This window comes from Etheostoma cragini, chromosome 2 (genome assembly GCF_013103735.1).
Source record: "Etheostoma cragini isolate CJK2018 chromosome 2, CSU_Ecrag_1.0, whole genome shotgun sequence".
In the NCBI taxonomy this organism is placed as follows: domain Eukaryota; kingdom Metazoa; phylum Chordata; class Actinopteri; order Perciformes; family Percidae; genus Etheostoma; species Etheostoma cragini.
In genome coordinates, this window is record NC_048408.1 from 9,235,889 (window position 1) to 9,251,909 (window position 16,021).

The 16,021-nt window shown below is 38.5% G+C and overlaps 1 protein-coding gene across 4 annotated transcripts in view; it reads right to left on the minus strand.

Moving 5' to 3' along the window:
• The window catches only part of trim2a (tripartite motif containing 2a), a 36,530-nt gene extending 25,175 nt beyond the window's left edge, over positions 1–11,355 (minus strand). Inside the window, exons 1-2 of one of the 4 annotated variants that reach the window (XM_034887692.1) lie at positions 11,264–11,355; positions 10,494–10,590 (exon numbers count right to left, since the gene is read on the minus strand). The gene's annotated coding sequence lies outside the window, so the exon portion shown is untranslated. Of the gene's footprint in view, positions 1–56; positions 264–7,168; positions 7,398–10,493; positions 10,594–11,263 lie in introns of those variants that run through there. The other 3 variants (XM_034887718.1, XM_034887681.1, XM_034887671.1) reach the window with 3 other exon arrangements.
• Positions 11,356–16,021: the final 4,666 nt, after the last annotated feature.

The following is a 16,021-nucleotide window of genomic DNA, read 5'->3' on the forward strand; positions in this document are numbered from 1 at the left end:
CTATTACTCACTCTTTTCAAACCTCTCCATCTTTAAATCCCAAACATCCCACTTACTTTAACTCCATGGTCGCTCTCCTTTCTCCTCAACGCTCTCCTCTCTTCTCTGGGGTGAAAACAAACGCTGCTCTCTGTCACCTAATCCTTCATCTCTAATATATACTGTGTGTGAAGTGGGCAGAGAGGCCTGAGCCGTTACAATAATCCAAACAGCCCGACCGGGAGCCACTGGGTGAGCACAGACCGAGGGGGAGGGCCAGCTGGTGGTGTAGAGGAAAAGAACGGACCAATCAGAGGGTTTAGAGAGACTGGAGGAGGCGGGGCTTAAGGCTTGTGCTGCTTTTTAACCCCAGTGAGGGCAGAGTCCCAGAGGCATGACCAGCATGCATGAGAAACTGATAGGGAGTGACGGAGGACCTGCCGGAGAGAGAAGCGGAAGGGAAACCAAGCTGTCCAACAGGAGACAAATTATTTGTCCACGCATTGACCATAGTACAGTAAACAAAGTATGTTTAACATCGTTGATGATGTTCTGTTTTCGTAATAAAATAAAGATGGATTAAATTGAACCCTGATGTCTTAATGTCCAAGAAAGGCCCCAAGTGCATGTCTTCTTTTCTCTTGTACACTGTTACAATATGATGACATTAATCCTTTTTGCCTGGACAGTTTATTGATGCAGCAAGACGTATTTCTTCTTATCTACACATCCTGTGTTTTTCAAAGTTGTTTATTCTCTCTGGATGTTATTCTGCAGCTTCTCCCACACTGATAAATAACACTTACAAACCCTGTTGGCTATATGTAACGGATCAAAGTGCTTTCAAATCATGTATTACATGGTTAATGGTTTTTTGTGTCTTTTTTAGGTAAAAAAACAAAGCATGGATTTAATTGAACCCTGATGTCATGTGCACATTTTTATCTCAAGTTTCAAGCACGGCCCCAAGTGCATGTCATCTCCTCTCTGTAGCAAGCTGCAAGGAGATAAGTCCAACTTGTCAAATCAAGTTGTCAAGTTTTAACATTGCCGTTCTTGAAAGATGACGTGAGAATTCCAGTCTTACAGCTGGCCAAAGTCACAGTAATTGAAACAAGATGGTCCACAAATAAAAGCCACAATAACCATTACTGTAATCCTCTGATTAATGATCCCATATTGTTCTGTTCCTCTGGTTTTACTTGACCTCCTTAAACTGCTGTAGTCTTGGCTGTAGGTAAATTCTTGACCTTAAAAACAGCAGGTAAGCAAACAATAGTTGTCCTAGTGATTTCAATCAAGTTGTCAAGGTTATATAGGTTGGAGATTTTATCGGAGCAAAGGATCTAAGTGCTCATAGAAAATTAGGACATTTGAACATCTGCAATTGGGCAAACAGTTTGCTGATAAAGATTCTGTGAAACAATCAAAAGCTCCAGAACGTTATAATTAAACTCCAGAAACAACACATCAAAAAACAAGTAAACAAGACAATTCATCGGATTTGAAATGTTGATAGTCTGCGCTACACACAGATTATACCCAGTACCAAAAAAATACTGAAGTTTGCTGCATGTGCTTTTTTTGCAGTATGTAAACAAGTGATTAGTCTCTTGTTACTGAATGTGTGTAAACCTTAGTCCCAATTTTCCAAAAACATTATGGCAAAATTAGCATTCCATTTTGAACACACACACACACAAACACACACACAAACACACGAAAGCAGCTTGATCTTATCGGCAAACTGTGTTTGTAGCAATTATCCAAATGCATCTGTTCCATCCACTCCCACTTAACTGGATTACTTAGAACGTGGCTCTGTGCATACACAGGGATATGATTCAATTACCTTTCAACTTAGCTTCATGTAAAGGAGACTGTATGTTATTTGTGTAAAAAGTAAAGGACACCAGCTTAGTATTTCTCCTAAAGACTCTAGAATTCTAATCCACAACCAATCACACATTTAGGAGCTCCATCAATATACTGTACATACAATTTACAACACAACTATAAAACAAATTAACAATGTAGTTTTGATCCCACAGAGCATAAATAAAAGAATAGGAAGTATAAGAAAAAACATGTGTAAAGTACACAAAAGAGAAAAAAATGAATAGAAATGTTGAATTGTATCTACAGTGCCTAAATGTGACATGGCTTGTGACATTTTATGCTAAAAACAACAACAAACCAGTCGCTCAAGACATCATGCATCCGCACCAGTTTGAATGTTGAAAGATAACTAAACGGAGTCCAATGATAAACTGTAGCCCAGCACTGTGGCCTCACAGCAACAAGATTCCAGGCTCAAATCCTGATCGTTCCAGGCCTTTCTGTGTGGAGTTTGTATGTCCCCCCTAATGTTTGCATGGGTTTCCTCTAGGTGCTCCTTGAAAAACATGTACTAGGTTCTGCAGTCAGTGCCCTTGATCAAGGCACAGGCTCAGATCTGGAGTTGGTCCCCGGGGGCTGTAAATGGCTACCCACTGCTCCTTTGAGGGATGGGTTAAATGCAGAAAATTAATTTTTTGTTGCATGTACTGTATGTGACAATAAAAGTACCTTTAAAAAAGGCAAAACAAGAGTAAACCAGATTGATGGTGGTTTTTGACTACTGCTTCTATCGTTCCCTGGGGCAGAGAAAACAAAGAAAAACTGCTCGACCAAGATACAAAATAACACACGGAGAGAAGAATAATCTGAAATGCAAACAGTCAGTCTGGATGACAAACAGAGTTGAGCGTGGACACAAACACACCGCGCACAATGATTGGAGGCTATGAACTACACGTTTTCCTTTTCCTTTTTTTTTTGTAACATTTTCATCTAAAATAAAACAAGTCATAAAAAACTGGCTTAATTTTAGAGGCACCATTGGTTTATTTTTTATGTTTATGGTAATCGTTTGGGGGAGGTCCTGTTCTTTTTGTGCAGCGCTGATATCCCCTGCTGGCTGGAGCATGACATGCACTTTTGCATTATGACGGTGCTTGTTAGAGAAGGCAGAATACCGCATACACAGCCAGAGCAGTGATTGTGAACACAGGAAGTGTTTGTAGCTATAGGAAAAGGAAGTCTGAAGGTTACTTCCACTTCAAGATATTAAAACTCTTATGATCCTAGATTTAGTTCCAGACATTTTAAAGCTGGATTCTAGTGTCTTCTTGGATCTTTGCATTGTTTTGCTAACAGTAACATAACTTTTAGCTTAAGTTGTATTATGTACCAATTTATTAATGTTGGCTACCAAGATCCTTGATATATTAATGTGCAATGAAAATAATTAACAACTGCAGCTGTCATCTTTTATTGTAACAATCAGGAAATAGCAATGAAGAGAAAAAGTAAAACAAGAGATTATAGACTAACATTGTAAACATATTAAAAGTGACCTATTGGCTTAATACCAAATGCATTGTGGATCTCTGGTGTTTTTATTAGACTTGTGAGCTTTGTTACAATTTATACGGCATCCACTGATTAAACAGCGCTCTCAGCGATGGAGTGACGAGTCCTGAAGGGCCTCTTGTTTTTTGCTGTAAATGTTGCAACCCTTCACACACAAACACACTGTGACTGCTCCAAATTCTTTACACTCAGAGCTACGACTCAGTCAAGGGTTACTAACCTGGCTGATGACCAATGCTAATCAATTAGCACTAACCAGACATAAGTACAGGCACACTGATTCTAGGAGGTTAAAGGGTTACAAGGCAGTGAGCCTGCAGGGCCTTCAGTCCCTGTACAAGCTGAAGGAAAACATCACTGCCACCACCAGTCGACATCCGCAATGGAAAATGACGTCTGTCTTTATCTTGGTAATCAAATGCTGATGGCCACCAAATCTTCATCACATCATGCACTCAGTTAGCAGTTTGGTTGGTGCATCTGTACATTCTAATACAACAGTGGTCCTGGAATAACTTTGACTTGGGACTATAGCATTGCATTGCGTAACATTTTGTGCTGCTATAGTCCCGTTTTGCCAGACCATCCACACGCTGCAGAGCGGAGGAGGGTCTGGCTAGTCCACACCGCAATCCGGGTTGGGAGAAAAACGTGCTCTGGTTTATTGGTATTTCTTTAAACCAATCACAATCATCATGGGTGGCACTAAGATCCGCACGAAGCCGCTCTAAAATAGTTTTGCAAGAGAAAACTCAGATTGGACAGATAGTCTAGCTAACGGTCTGGATTTACCCTGTTGTTCTCCAGGAGTTTCAATTGACTTATTTATTTAAATATTTAAAAAAAAAATCAAACCTGCCCATTCACTTTAATTATTTAGCAGATGGGATGGGACGGAGTCACACACAGACACACACACACACACACACGCAGAGTGCATAGTGTGGGGCTCCAATATATTTTGAAAGGGCAATGGCCAATGGGGAAACACCAACCCTTATGTCATCACACTCACTCTGTAAAAATAGTGGAACTTCCTCACTTAGTCACAGAGCAACATAGTTTGAGGTCCTAGGGCTGGTCCCTGTGGTACACCCAAAGACTGATAACTCAGTGTATAAATATGCAATCAACTAACAGTGTGGATCTACTGTAAAAGCAGTTAAGTCTTCAGCCTTGATGTTTGACATGAAATGCATTGTGATAAATCAGCCAAAAGGGAGGTTAGGTCCACATGCATCACTTCAGTGCACCAAGTTATCTTGAATAGCATGAGAATAGCCCCACAGTTGCAGAGCTGCAGCGCAGTGTACTGCAGTGTTGGGAGAGTTATGCAGCTTGTACTGCCTCACGCTCTACTTTCTGTTCCCAGAATCACTCACTGCATTCAAGCACCTCTGATGTCACAATGACAAAAACAACTAGGGATCAGACAGCAAAGGAGGCGGAACACACTCTCGCACACAGAGATAGAGGAAGAAAGAGAGTGCAGGCAAATGTAACGGGACGTTAATCCACTTTTAGTTTATCAATGAGGATCAATGGAGCCATCATGAAGCTTGTGAAGTGCTACAGAAACAATGTTATATAAGACAAAGTGATGTAACAGTAGTGCAGTTAAACAACATTTTGATTAGAGCCCGACAGATATATCAGCGGGCCGATATTATTGGCCGATATTAGGCATTTCCCGATTTATTTTTATCAGCAGTTTAATGGTGGATTTAAAAAAAATTGAATATTTTTAAATATTCAATGATTTATTTGTCATTTTAAATGATTCTGATAAATGAATATTAAAAAAATAAAAACGGACTGTTAACCATGTTATGAGTGTTGGTGTTGCATAGTTTGTCCACCAGAGGGCACTACTCTTTTTGTTTTGTTAATGTGTTTTTGTTCGAAGGACTTTAAGTTTCATATCTTAAGTTTGTATTTTTATATAATTTTAGTGAGAAATCATAAATAACTACAAATAACTAATGTTAGGGAAATCTGTTTGTTTTGTAACGCGTTTCTGGATTTTTGTGTATATCAGCGGATACATTGGCATATCAATTTTTTTAATATTCGTATCAATATCGGCCTAAAAAATCCTTTATCGGTCGGGCTCTAATCTTGATTGAGTACTGTATAAAGAATTGTTCCTTTCAATTATTCACTGTAATTGAATAATTATCAAGTCGAAAATTTGTATAGTTTAGATGTTTTCACTTGATACATTTGTTCAAGTAGAATGTTAAATGAACATTTCGAGTAACGTGTTAGAAGTTAGATGAGAAAGTAAGGTAAGAATCAAGAGTTGATTATTCTACCCTAGCAGAAAGACTAAAACAAAACCAAAAAGCCCTTAAACCGCAAATTTGTCATTTTTACATTACTGTTTGTGTACAAATTAAACAAACCAGTTACAAAGTGTTAACTTGTGACCTTAAAAGTTGCTGGTAAGAAGATTCTTACAATATCTTACAATATCACAGAGAGGCAAACTGTTTCCAGCTTGATGTTCATTTAAGCTAGTCTGGTTCTCTCCAAAGTAAAAATAAGAAATAAGAAAAATGCACCTTTAAATCTTAGACATGCGGATATGCCAGTCGTAGTGATCTAATGATAAGTGTATTCTGCAAATTTCTAATTATTCTTTTTTAAAGCAGAGGTTCCCAAGCCGTGCTCTCTTTTTTAGAGAGTGAAACGATTTCATGCCCCGATGAACTCTTATCAGACAGTAATATACTGCAGGAACTAATAACAAAACAAGATGACAGATATTTAATTAACATGAACTGCATGCTTCTTTTGAGGAACGTTTCTTGTTTGCAAATCTAAAATAAAATGCAAGTTAGACTTCCCCGCGTCCTTACACACAAACACAAGGCTCTACTTCTGCTGTCGACCGTGAAGTCGAAGGAAGGTGGGCCTTTACATGTCTGATTCATGAGCGTCACCTGTTTTTCTTCTCTTCCCCATCAAGTCTGTTAATCTTGTATTTTACATGTTGTTTTTCTGTCTGAGTTAATGTTGTTTAGCCGGAATATTGCTAGCCTTGCTAGCATCAGATCACTCTTGTTTCTGTATCGTTCCTAAATAAATCAGATAATTTGACTGGTTGTACCAAGAAAAAGCGCAAGTGGTAACAAACAATAATAATTATGTCTCTTTCACAATTATTGCTGCTGAATTGACCAAATTATCATTAATTATTTGTGCTGTGAATAAGCTGTAATCATCTTTAGTATCACATCCAATTGCACAAACTGTATTCATAAATTCAACTACAAGTCATTAAATCATTACTAAGAACTAAATATGCAACAAAAACATACATTGGCAGCTACTTCTACGGAAAACAAAAAATATGTACAGTACATAAAACGTAAAACCACCAAGCCATGTTGGATACACAAGATCTTGTTCGACATATAACTCAGCAAGTGCATCAGCAGGCACAGAAGTCCATTCAAGTTTTAACAGATTTAAGGTGCTCACAGCTTGCAGCTTGCAGCTTGTCATGCTGCAGACCTGCACTGGATTATTGAATTTATAGATTAACACACCACACAGGCAGTGCTGCAATTTACACGATTTGATGCATCTGAAATGTTAATCCAAAAATAGAATTCAGCATTTAAAAAAAGCTTCTTCTTCTACTACTTTTGGATTAATGCACCAATCCAAAAGTCTCACACACAATCAAGTGGGACAAAGTGTAGACATTCATCCAATCGCAGCTCATGTTTTCTAGAGAAAGACTTGCAGTAAGTTCCGGTTCACTCACCTAAATGTTATCTTTCCTGCGGGCCGGTGTGGAAACTAATGACGGATGAGGATGTAGATGACAGCCGGGAACCCTTACTGGACTTTTCCGTTGAGGTGCTGTGTTTGTCTCTTCCTCCAGCGTGCTGCCTGTTCGCTGCTCTGCATACAAGAGCCGCAGCTTAACTAAGAGCCGCTCCCACTCACTTCCATCTCACTTATTAAAGGGATCCATCCGCCGACACTAAAAGCGAAAGGAAACCGCTGCCGGATGCAGTCAGTAGTCAGAGCTAATCCAGTCCCGAAAAAAAAAAAAAAAAAAAAAAACTTCATCAATATTACATCCGCGTGTTAAAATAGCCTAAGCTTCCATTCATTATTTCTGTTTTCCCTTCAGTGGTTATACAGTTTGTGTCCTGTCATACTAGGGGGAAAAAGCAATCCACATCAAGTTATATTATTCTTTCTCTGGATTATTATTTTGAGTAGGCCTACGTGTCTGAAATCTTGTATTTTGTTTGAATGTGTTTTTTCCAATAAAGTTGTGAAAATTAAAAAAAATATATATATATTAAAGGAATTGGTGATTTATGTGTCCTTGTTAACCCACAGCCAATATTTTTTTATTGATTTTTAAAATGACAAGTGTGTCGGTTTGTGTGAACATGCTGCATATTCTTAGGACAAGAAAAGGTCATTTACTGATGACTTGTGACCACTAAAAAAATGTTTTAAATAAGTGGGAGTTCATGGATGAGGACATATGAATAATTTATGTTAACCCGAGCACTTTGTTAAACACTCCTAGCCAACACACACAATATAGCTTCACTTGATTTCACTACAATCAGATACAACCATACAAAAATGTCTGTTCTGTGTTCATTCCCTCATCATTTAGTTGGGGGGGGGGGAACTTTAAGGAAAGTGTGAGAGAGAGCACTGGCCCTACCACTGATGGGACATCCCAGCACCAGTATGGTAACTGCGGTCAAGCCCCTCCTTTCTTATGAGGGAGGCTGTTGCCATGACAACCCTACATAATGCAGCAGTCCATGAAAGACTCTTTTCAGATTAAAACAGAAAAGAAAAGAGAGACAGAAATAAACAGAAAAGAAAGTTATTTGCATTCCTTTTCCATTAAAGATTTCTTGTGATAGAAAAAAAGTGGTGTGAGGTTCATTGTCCGGATGTGGGGGGGGGGGGGGGGGGGGGGGGGGGGGGGGGGGGGGGGGGGGGGGGGGGGGGGGGGGGCGGTGATCTTGATGCATCTGAATGCCTCACAACTATTTTAGAAAACGAACTGTGTGTGTTTCAGTCAAAGACCACCTGCTTAGCATGCACTGCAGAGCACATTTGCAGGCTCGGTGCAAATATGTCTGTTTGTTTCAGCATCATCTCTGTGTTGTTGATTTTTAATAACTTAACCGGTAGTCTACAGTAACTGCATCAAACTTCAAGTCCATTCAAACAGTGTGGGTCCAAACCAGCAGATTACACAAACACAATTAATCAAACTGTGAAATACTTCACTTGGAATGTGAGAGGGAAAAAAATCCAGCCATTCTTGCCTTGAGTGATTTTGTTAAAAAATCTAATCGTAGCACCATCTTGGCTACATCTTGCAGCACAATAGTCTCAGTCAACGTAGACACATGACCTCTCCTTTAATATTGGTCAGAACAATTCATAATATCGGATTTTTTAAATCATGACATGAGTATGATAACTAAGGATTAGGTAGAATTTCCTTTAAATGACGATGAATTTCCAAAAATGAGGGGAAAACTACTGGCAATAAATTGGTGTTTGAGGTCTCTATACGTGGTAGTGAAATAAACGTTAAATATGAAGAAAAAAAAGCGCCCAAAACATCCAAATAGGTGCTAAAAATGTAGAAGAGAAGGACAAAAACAACAGAAAAGGTGTTGATTTTCTGAAGACAAGTGCATGATTAAAAGGAAGAGAACACATAGGTTCCACCAGAATATTCAGACCAAGGTTAAACCCTAATTTGATGATCCTGCTGGGGTCACAGCTGCCTGCACCTGTTACCATTACTCCAGCAGAGCATGGCGGGATTAGCAGCCAGAGGCCTGTGAATGGCTGCTGAATAATTGACCAACTTTTGTCTCATTCACGCTGTATTCAATAAGCGTATGTTGAGGACCAAATTGAAATGAAAGTTTGATGTGGAAATAGTAATTAGGAAGGGAGTAGAGCTCATAGAGTAAAACAGTTATTTGGGAAGGCTGTTGTTAAATGTACCACGTCATCTAAGTGAAGCGACTGTACAGTGACAGGAGAAACAGCCAGTCTGACTCTGCCCTTTTTGGGGGGAGTAGGCTAAAATTACTCTTCATGGACAGTGTTTTATTTTTCTGCTCTAAGGCAAGATAGCAGAAGCAGCAGTAAGCAAGCCAGGAGGGGACGTTTTGAACTTTTATCAATAAATACCGTGTCTGAGAAGCTTTTAATGTAAAACAACTAAATAAAAAAAATCAAATTTAGCCTCTACTCCTCAGACTGGCAGTTTCCAAACAGACAAAGTTTCCATTTGGGGGGATTATTGGAAATTGGGAAAAATCTGAAGTTGGAAAAAAGGTAATAAATTGCAATATATCGCAGAATATTGCAATGGGTTTAAAATTGCAATAATGTTTTATCGTGACATGAGCATCTTGATGATATTGTATCGGGATATATTGTACCGTGATGATATTGTATTGTGATGATGTCGTGTCACGAAGATATCGTACTATGATGATACCACATTGCGATGATACTGTATCGCGAAGATATCGTATCGTGAGGAAATTATATTGAGATGATACCGTTTCATGATGATACGGTATCATTATGATACTGTATCGCGATGATACCGTAGCGTGATGATATCGTAACATGATGATACCGTATCGCAATGATACCGTATCGCAATGAAACTGTATTCAGATGATACCGTATCGCAATGATACCGTATCGCAATGATACCATATTGCAATGACATCGTATTGTGATGATATCGTATCGTGAGACCTCTGGTGATTCACCACCGCAACTCTCTGCTACCTGTGTAGCATCCACACAGACACAAGGAGAACATGCAAACTCAAAAAGACCCGGTATAACCAGGGTTTGAACCCAGTCCCTTCAGTGCTAACCCTTGGCCACCATAATACTTCCTTTGGTGCCATTTGTCAAGCATGTTTTCGTGATTATTTGATTATCAAATTAGTTGATTCATTTTGTGATTTGACTGTAACCCAATGTGCAAGAAGCAGCGTCCAAACAGAAAAGGGAAGCACATGAATGCAGTCTGTAAAATACTACAGTGTGTGTCTCACCCCATGTCTGTTTCCTCCAGTTTGCTCTCCCTGTCTCGTCTCGTTTCTCGCTGCGTCTGCGGGGTCAGTTAAGTGGCTTGACTTTCACCACGTGTTCCTGTCATGTAGATCTGAAGACAGAAGGAAAAGGGAACGTTAGCTTTTCTCCCCCACACACAGACAAATATTGACAATTGGTTTCATCCCTGAATTCTCACTGAAAAAAAGACGCTGAGTATTTCAAAGTGCATATTTTTATTGGATGAATTTCTTGCTGGACCGTCTGGACAGTCCTCTACAAAAGAGGGTGTTGTATTTTGCTAATCTGAGTGGTCTCACACAGATAATCCGTGTAGCTGTGGTAGAATGAGTCTAAATCTCGGCATGTTGGCATTTCATTTATGTGGAAATAGTGGATTTGTTTTAAAGGTCAGCGCGATTCGGTGTGACAATGTGTCCTTTTAAAGTGACAGAAAGTAAGGTTATCAAAGGGACACTGTAAGACAAATCTTAGTAGACTGTCACCTGGTGCTATGAACCCAGATAAACTCAAGATTGCATGGTGAAATAGTTGCTGTACAACGGTCCCCGCCTCACTTTTGGGGGCATATTTTCATTTTACAATATCATGTTTTGGCTGTCAATGCTTGATGTCACATTAAATTGACTGCAAAGTCAGATTTGGATCATTTAAAATTGATCAGAAGAAGATGTGCTTCTTTTTTTTTAAATTTCTAATCCGATTGCTGCAGTAATGTGGACTGAAAATGGCTCATAAAACAGACTCACACTCTCTCTAGGGATGCTGTTGCTGTGAACTCCTTCCTGTCCAGCTTGCTGTCTGATCCCTGCTGTCTGTTTCGTGACGCACTTGCTGAGCGGCAGAACATCTCCCAACTGCTATTTCATCAATCAAAAATAAAAATCCGAAACAAGCACATTGGCTGCCTCCTGCAGCAGTGTCAGAGTGAAAGTAAAGATTCCACTCCTCGGGTGTTAGGTTGAGCTGCAGGATAAGGAGGGATTGAGAGGAGCATAATCCCTCACACATGGTTACAGCAACTTTGATCTCGAGATAAACGTGCCAAATCGTGACATCTTATGCTATTTACCCCTATGGAATGTCTTTGTAAACAACTTATGAAGTTCTCATACTATTTTAGCATTTGTATTGGTAGTCTGTTTATTTGATATTGTGTGTAATTTCACATTTGGGCTTTTTTTCTCTTTCTTTCCTTTTCAGTATTTTAGTTTCTTTCTATTTTAATTTGATTATGCATTGGAGAATACCCATTTCCGTCTCTCCATCACATCTTTTACTGATTTTACGTACATGAATCTGTAGTACTTGTACATGTGTAAACCACTGAAATCTTTTTTAATACCCTACATAGTTCTTTGTCTTAAGCTAAGCACATAGCATATGCGCCTAAATATAAAGTACTTAGCCAAACCAGACATACTTTTTGTCCATTATGGTTATAATTTATTTGTAGTAGATCTAAATGTGTTACAATTATGATAATACATTATCAACCGAGTTTTTTTTATGAAAGCAGTTGTTTCTTGAGGTACACTTTGTCTGTTTGTAGTTTACAGTCTCTAAGATGATTACAGTCTGTTATATCTGAGCATAAAACCATTGCTTATAGTATTTGACCCAAACAACAGGGGCCTTTTAAACAAAATCAAGATTTCCTTTGAATGTAGAAAACAATGGGTTGTCAACAGAAGGCTGATGAACAGTTTCAAAAATACACAACAGAGGGCTAGAGTGACTTACTGTGTATGTAATGTAAAAATAAAAGGGTGCTATTCTGCATATCTCCTTCAGGTCGGTCTTCTTAACCACAATGCAGTGTTTATAGTGTATTTAATCAATCAATCAATTAATCAAAATTTATATATATAGATTTTGATTGATTTAAGGGTTATTGTTAGGCTTTTCTGGTTTTAGTGTGACTTTAAAGTCCCCTTCTCCCTATTTACTTAAGGTTACTGTGTTTCACATGATGTTGCTGACATTCAGTTCTGTAATATTTCTTAAAGCTGAAAATCCAAAAATGTAACCAAAAAAAATAAAATGACGCATCGTTGTAAAATATTGAAATTTGGCGGCCATAAGCTTTTAAAACCTAGAAACAAATCAAAGAAGTGGCTGAGGGTAATTCAGAGGACACACGAGCTACTCTGCTGCACTCTGGTGGCGTAGACGCTGAGGTTCACCGATTCTCTGTATTTTCATAGACCAGAGCTCTTTAACAGGGGAGTCCTCAGAGAGTCATTCTTTGAAAGTTTTGTATTACAAAAAAATACTTTGCACATTTATAATGTGAAACAAGTGTGTCGGAGGGGGATTAGTAAGACAAAAGTTGCAAAGAAATTCCCGCACACTGTCTAACTTGCAAAAAATAAATGCATTAGTAGCCCTTGAAAGTTAAAAAAGTTATTGTCCTAACATCAATTCAACAAATTACTGGCAATATATATAATATATATAGGCCTACATATATGATATATAATATCAGCCTATTTGTGAAAAAACACATTTTGCTCACATGATTACTGGCTTATAGGTCAGGTAGCTGAGGTAGCCATTTGTCTTTTATATATGCACTAAAAAGAAGCTTTAGTCCAGTCCAGTTTTAATTTTCTAAAATATGAAGTTGGGTCTACCTGATCTAATTCTCTTTTAGTAAAGGGGTCCTTGGCTGGAAAAACATTGAAGGACCCCGTTATGGAATGTAAATGTTTTTGTACTTTTGTGTTTCACTATAAATAATTTTACCCTATATTTGGTTTGGGTCAATGCTTATTCCATTTTTACTTTTTAAAGATGATTTTTGGGGGCTACTCCCTTTAGTAGATAGTGACAGTGGATACAGGAAAGGTGGGAGAGAGATGGGGGATGACACGCAGCAAAGGGCGGCAGGGCGGACTCAAACCCGGGCCGCTGCAAGGGACTCAGCCTGCATGGGATGCAAGCTCTTACTGGGTGACGTTAAGGACGCCCCACTTGTTCCCTTTCTTTAAAGATTATCTCAAACATGTATTACAAATATGAAATCTGCCTATATAAAACCAAACAATGCACATAGTTGACAATAATCTGGAGGCAAAATTGTCAAACACTGTATTTTAATTAATTTGATTATTATATATTTATTTTTATTTTACATATTTATTTTATCTTAAACAATTCTTGCTCTTTGTGATGTGCAGGCATTATAGTGTGAATGCAAATATTGAAAGTAGCGAAACCAGAAAGTAACCCCTAGCAGTCAGTTTCCACATTGTGGCCTCAAGACTTGCAGAAAAACAACTATTTTAAATAGACAAGAAAAACCCGGAACAAGTTTTTAGTTTACACAGCAACGTGTGAATTTTATTTATTTCTCGGATGTCATCATCAGATATACAAACTGCAGAAGAGTAACGTCACAATTTGCAGCCCTGTGGCCAAGTGATCAGAGATGTCTTTGCTCTTTCATTGGGAGACTTCAGACCAAGCAGAGCGGTAGAGCACCTACACGTGAAAACTAGAGCAGACAGACGGTGTTCATCACAAGGTAGAAAAACAACACACACTAGTCATTCCTTTCGAGTGTGCAAAAGTCTTCTTTGAGGGTAGATTAATTCCAAAACAAGGGACATTTATTATTTGGTGAAAGCTAAATGAAGGAAATACATATTTATACTAGAGAAGCCGCAATTCTGTAGGTATTGAATTAAAAAAAGGCAAAAGATTCACCCTAAAAAACATTAAGTCACATATTGTGAGCATGTTTTGAATAGTGACTTGAAACAATACCGTCTACACAAAGGTTTGCGGACGGCATGACCTTTCAGCTTTACAGAGCCGTAAGTTAACAATCGTAATTGATGTTTGGGATGTTACTATGGTAACCATCCAGTACCAAGGAAGTTGTGGCAAAAAGGGCAAGTAAGTATTCAAATTCCTCAGTAGCTCTGCTGCTGTAAGCCAGTCAGATGAAATGTAAAGGGCACCCATTGTAACGTTGGGGGGCTGTTAAAAAGGTGCAAGCAGGGTGCATCGTGGGATACACAAAGGAGGGCTCTGAGGACAGACAGCGCAGAAGACTGAGACTTATTATAGTCTATACATTGTGTCCAGGTTGGAGGAATCACATCTATACAGCTGTTGAAATAAGTGGGTGTGTTTTTTCGTTAAACAACCCGGTCCAAATAATCCAAATGTAAATAAAAGTTGATTCTACAATTAAACTTTATACGAGACAAATGTATTGTGTGGCCAAAGGCTTTTTTTTTTCACAATCTGTATGATTTTTTATTTATTAGAAGATATTAAAAAAAAAATAATAAAAAAAGAAAAAAAAAGAAAGAAAAATCAAGAATGGGTTTTTTACAATCTTTACCCAAGGTCTACTTACTAGCTTTTTCCAGAGCTCTCAATTGTGTTAGATTACTACTTCTAAAGGGGAATTTGCACACTCAAATTGAAGATGTTTTGATTGTATTTTAGGCTGTATGGTAGTAAAATATTAATGAGCAGTAGCATTCCCAGACACATACATGATTAATCAATCAGCAGAAAAGTAATAAGCAAATTTTGACAATGAAATCGATAATTAAAAAGTGGATATCTTTGGGTTTGAACGGAGAAAGCTTTTATAATAAGTCCACTCGGGCTTCTGTGAATTTTTTCACTTTTTATGGACCCACTGACTAACCAGGAATGTATTTGTCAGTCAGATTAATCAATAAGGAAAGTAATCATTAGTTGCAGCCCTCCATTACGTCATTTGATACTGGGGTTTAAATTTGGGCTACATGCAGACCACACACACAGTGGCATGTCACACTGGGCCTTTTGTGTCATCGGTACATCAACTTAATTTGCATTACAAGGAACAGGAAGACACCCAGTGCATGTCAACACACAAGATATGCATGCTTGGATCATTTTTAAAATATCTCTGCGCTCACCTAATTCACTCTTAATGCTATGTAAACATATCGATAGTCAGAAAAATACTATGTCTTTACATTATGTACAAAGTGTTATCACTAACCAGCGGAGTCATTGTTTTTCAGCTCGGTGGAATGGAATGTAGGAAAAGTCTCTAGTCTCCTTTTTACAATCGAGCAGTTGCTACTGGTGATGGATCGGCTACATTAAGCTTTAAGGCAATGCACTGTTGTGAGTGTTGCTGCCATTAAGGCAATGGCACAATGCAGTTTGAAAGGCAAGTGGTGTGAAATGGTCAACAGGGCTGTATTTAGCCTCAGTTTGCGCCTCTCATGTATTACCATTACATTTGAGTCATGGAGATAAGAACCAATTCATCTTTAAAAAGTAGTTATTTGTATCGAAATATAAAACAACACAAAGTAACAGCTATATGGAAATAGAAAACATTTTTCACTGGGGGCATTGAAAGAGTGAAAGAGGAAAAGCAGCGGGTGTGGGAGAAGTTCGGAGAGTAAATGGAAAAGGACTTTCGGTCGGCAACAAGGTGGGTCTGAAAAACTGTTCGCCTCCTCAGGAGGGGGAAGCGGGGAACCAT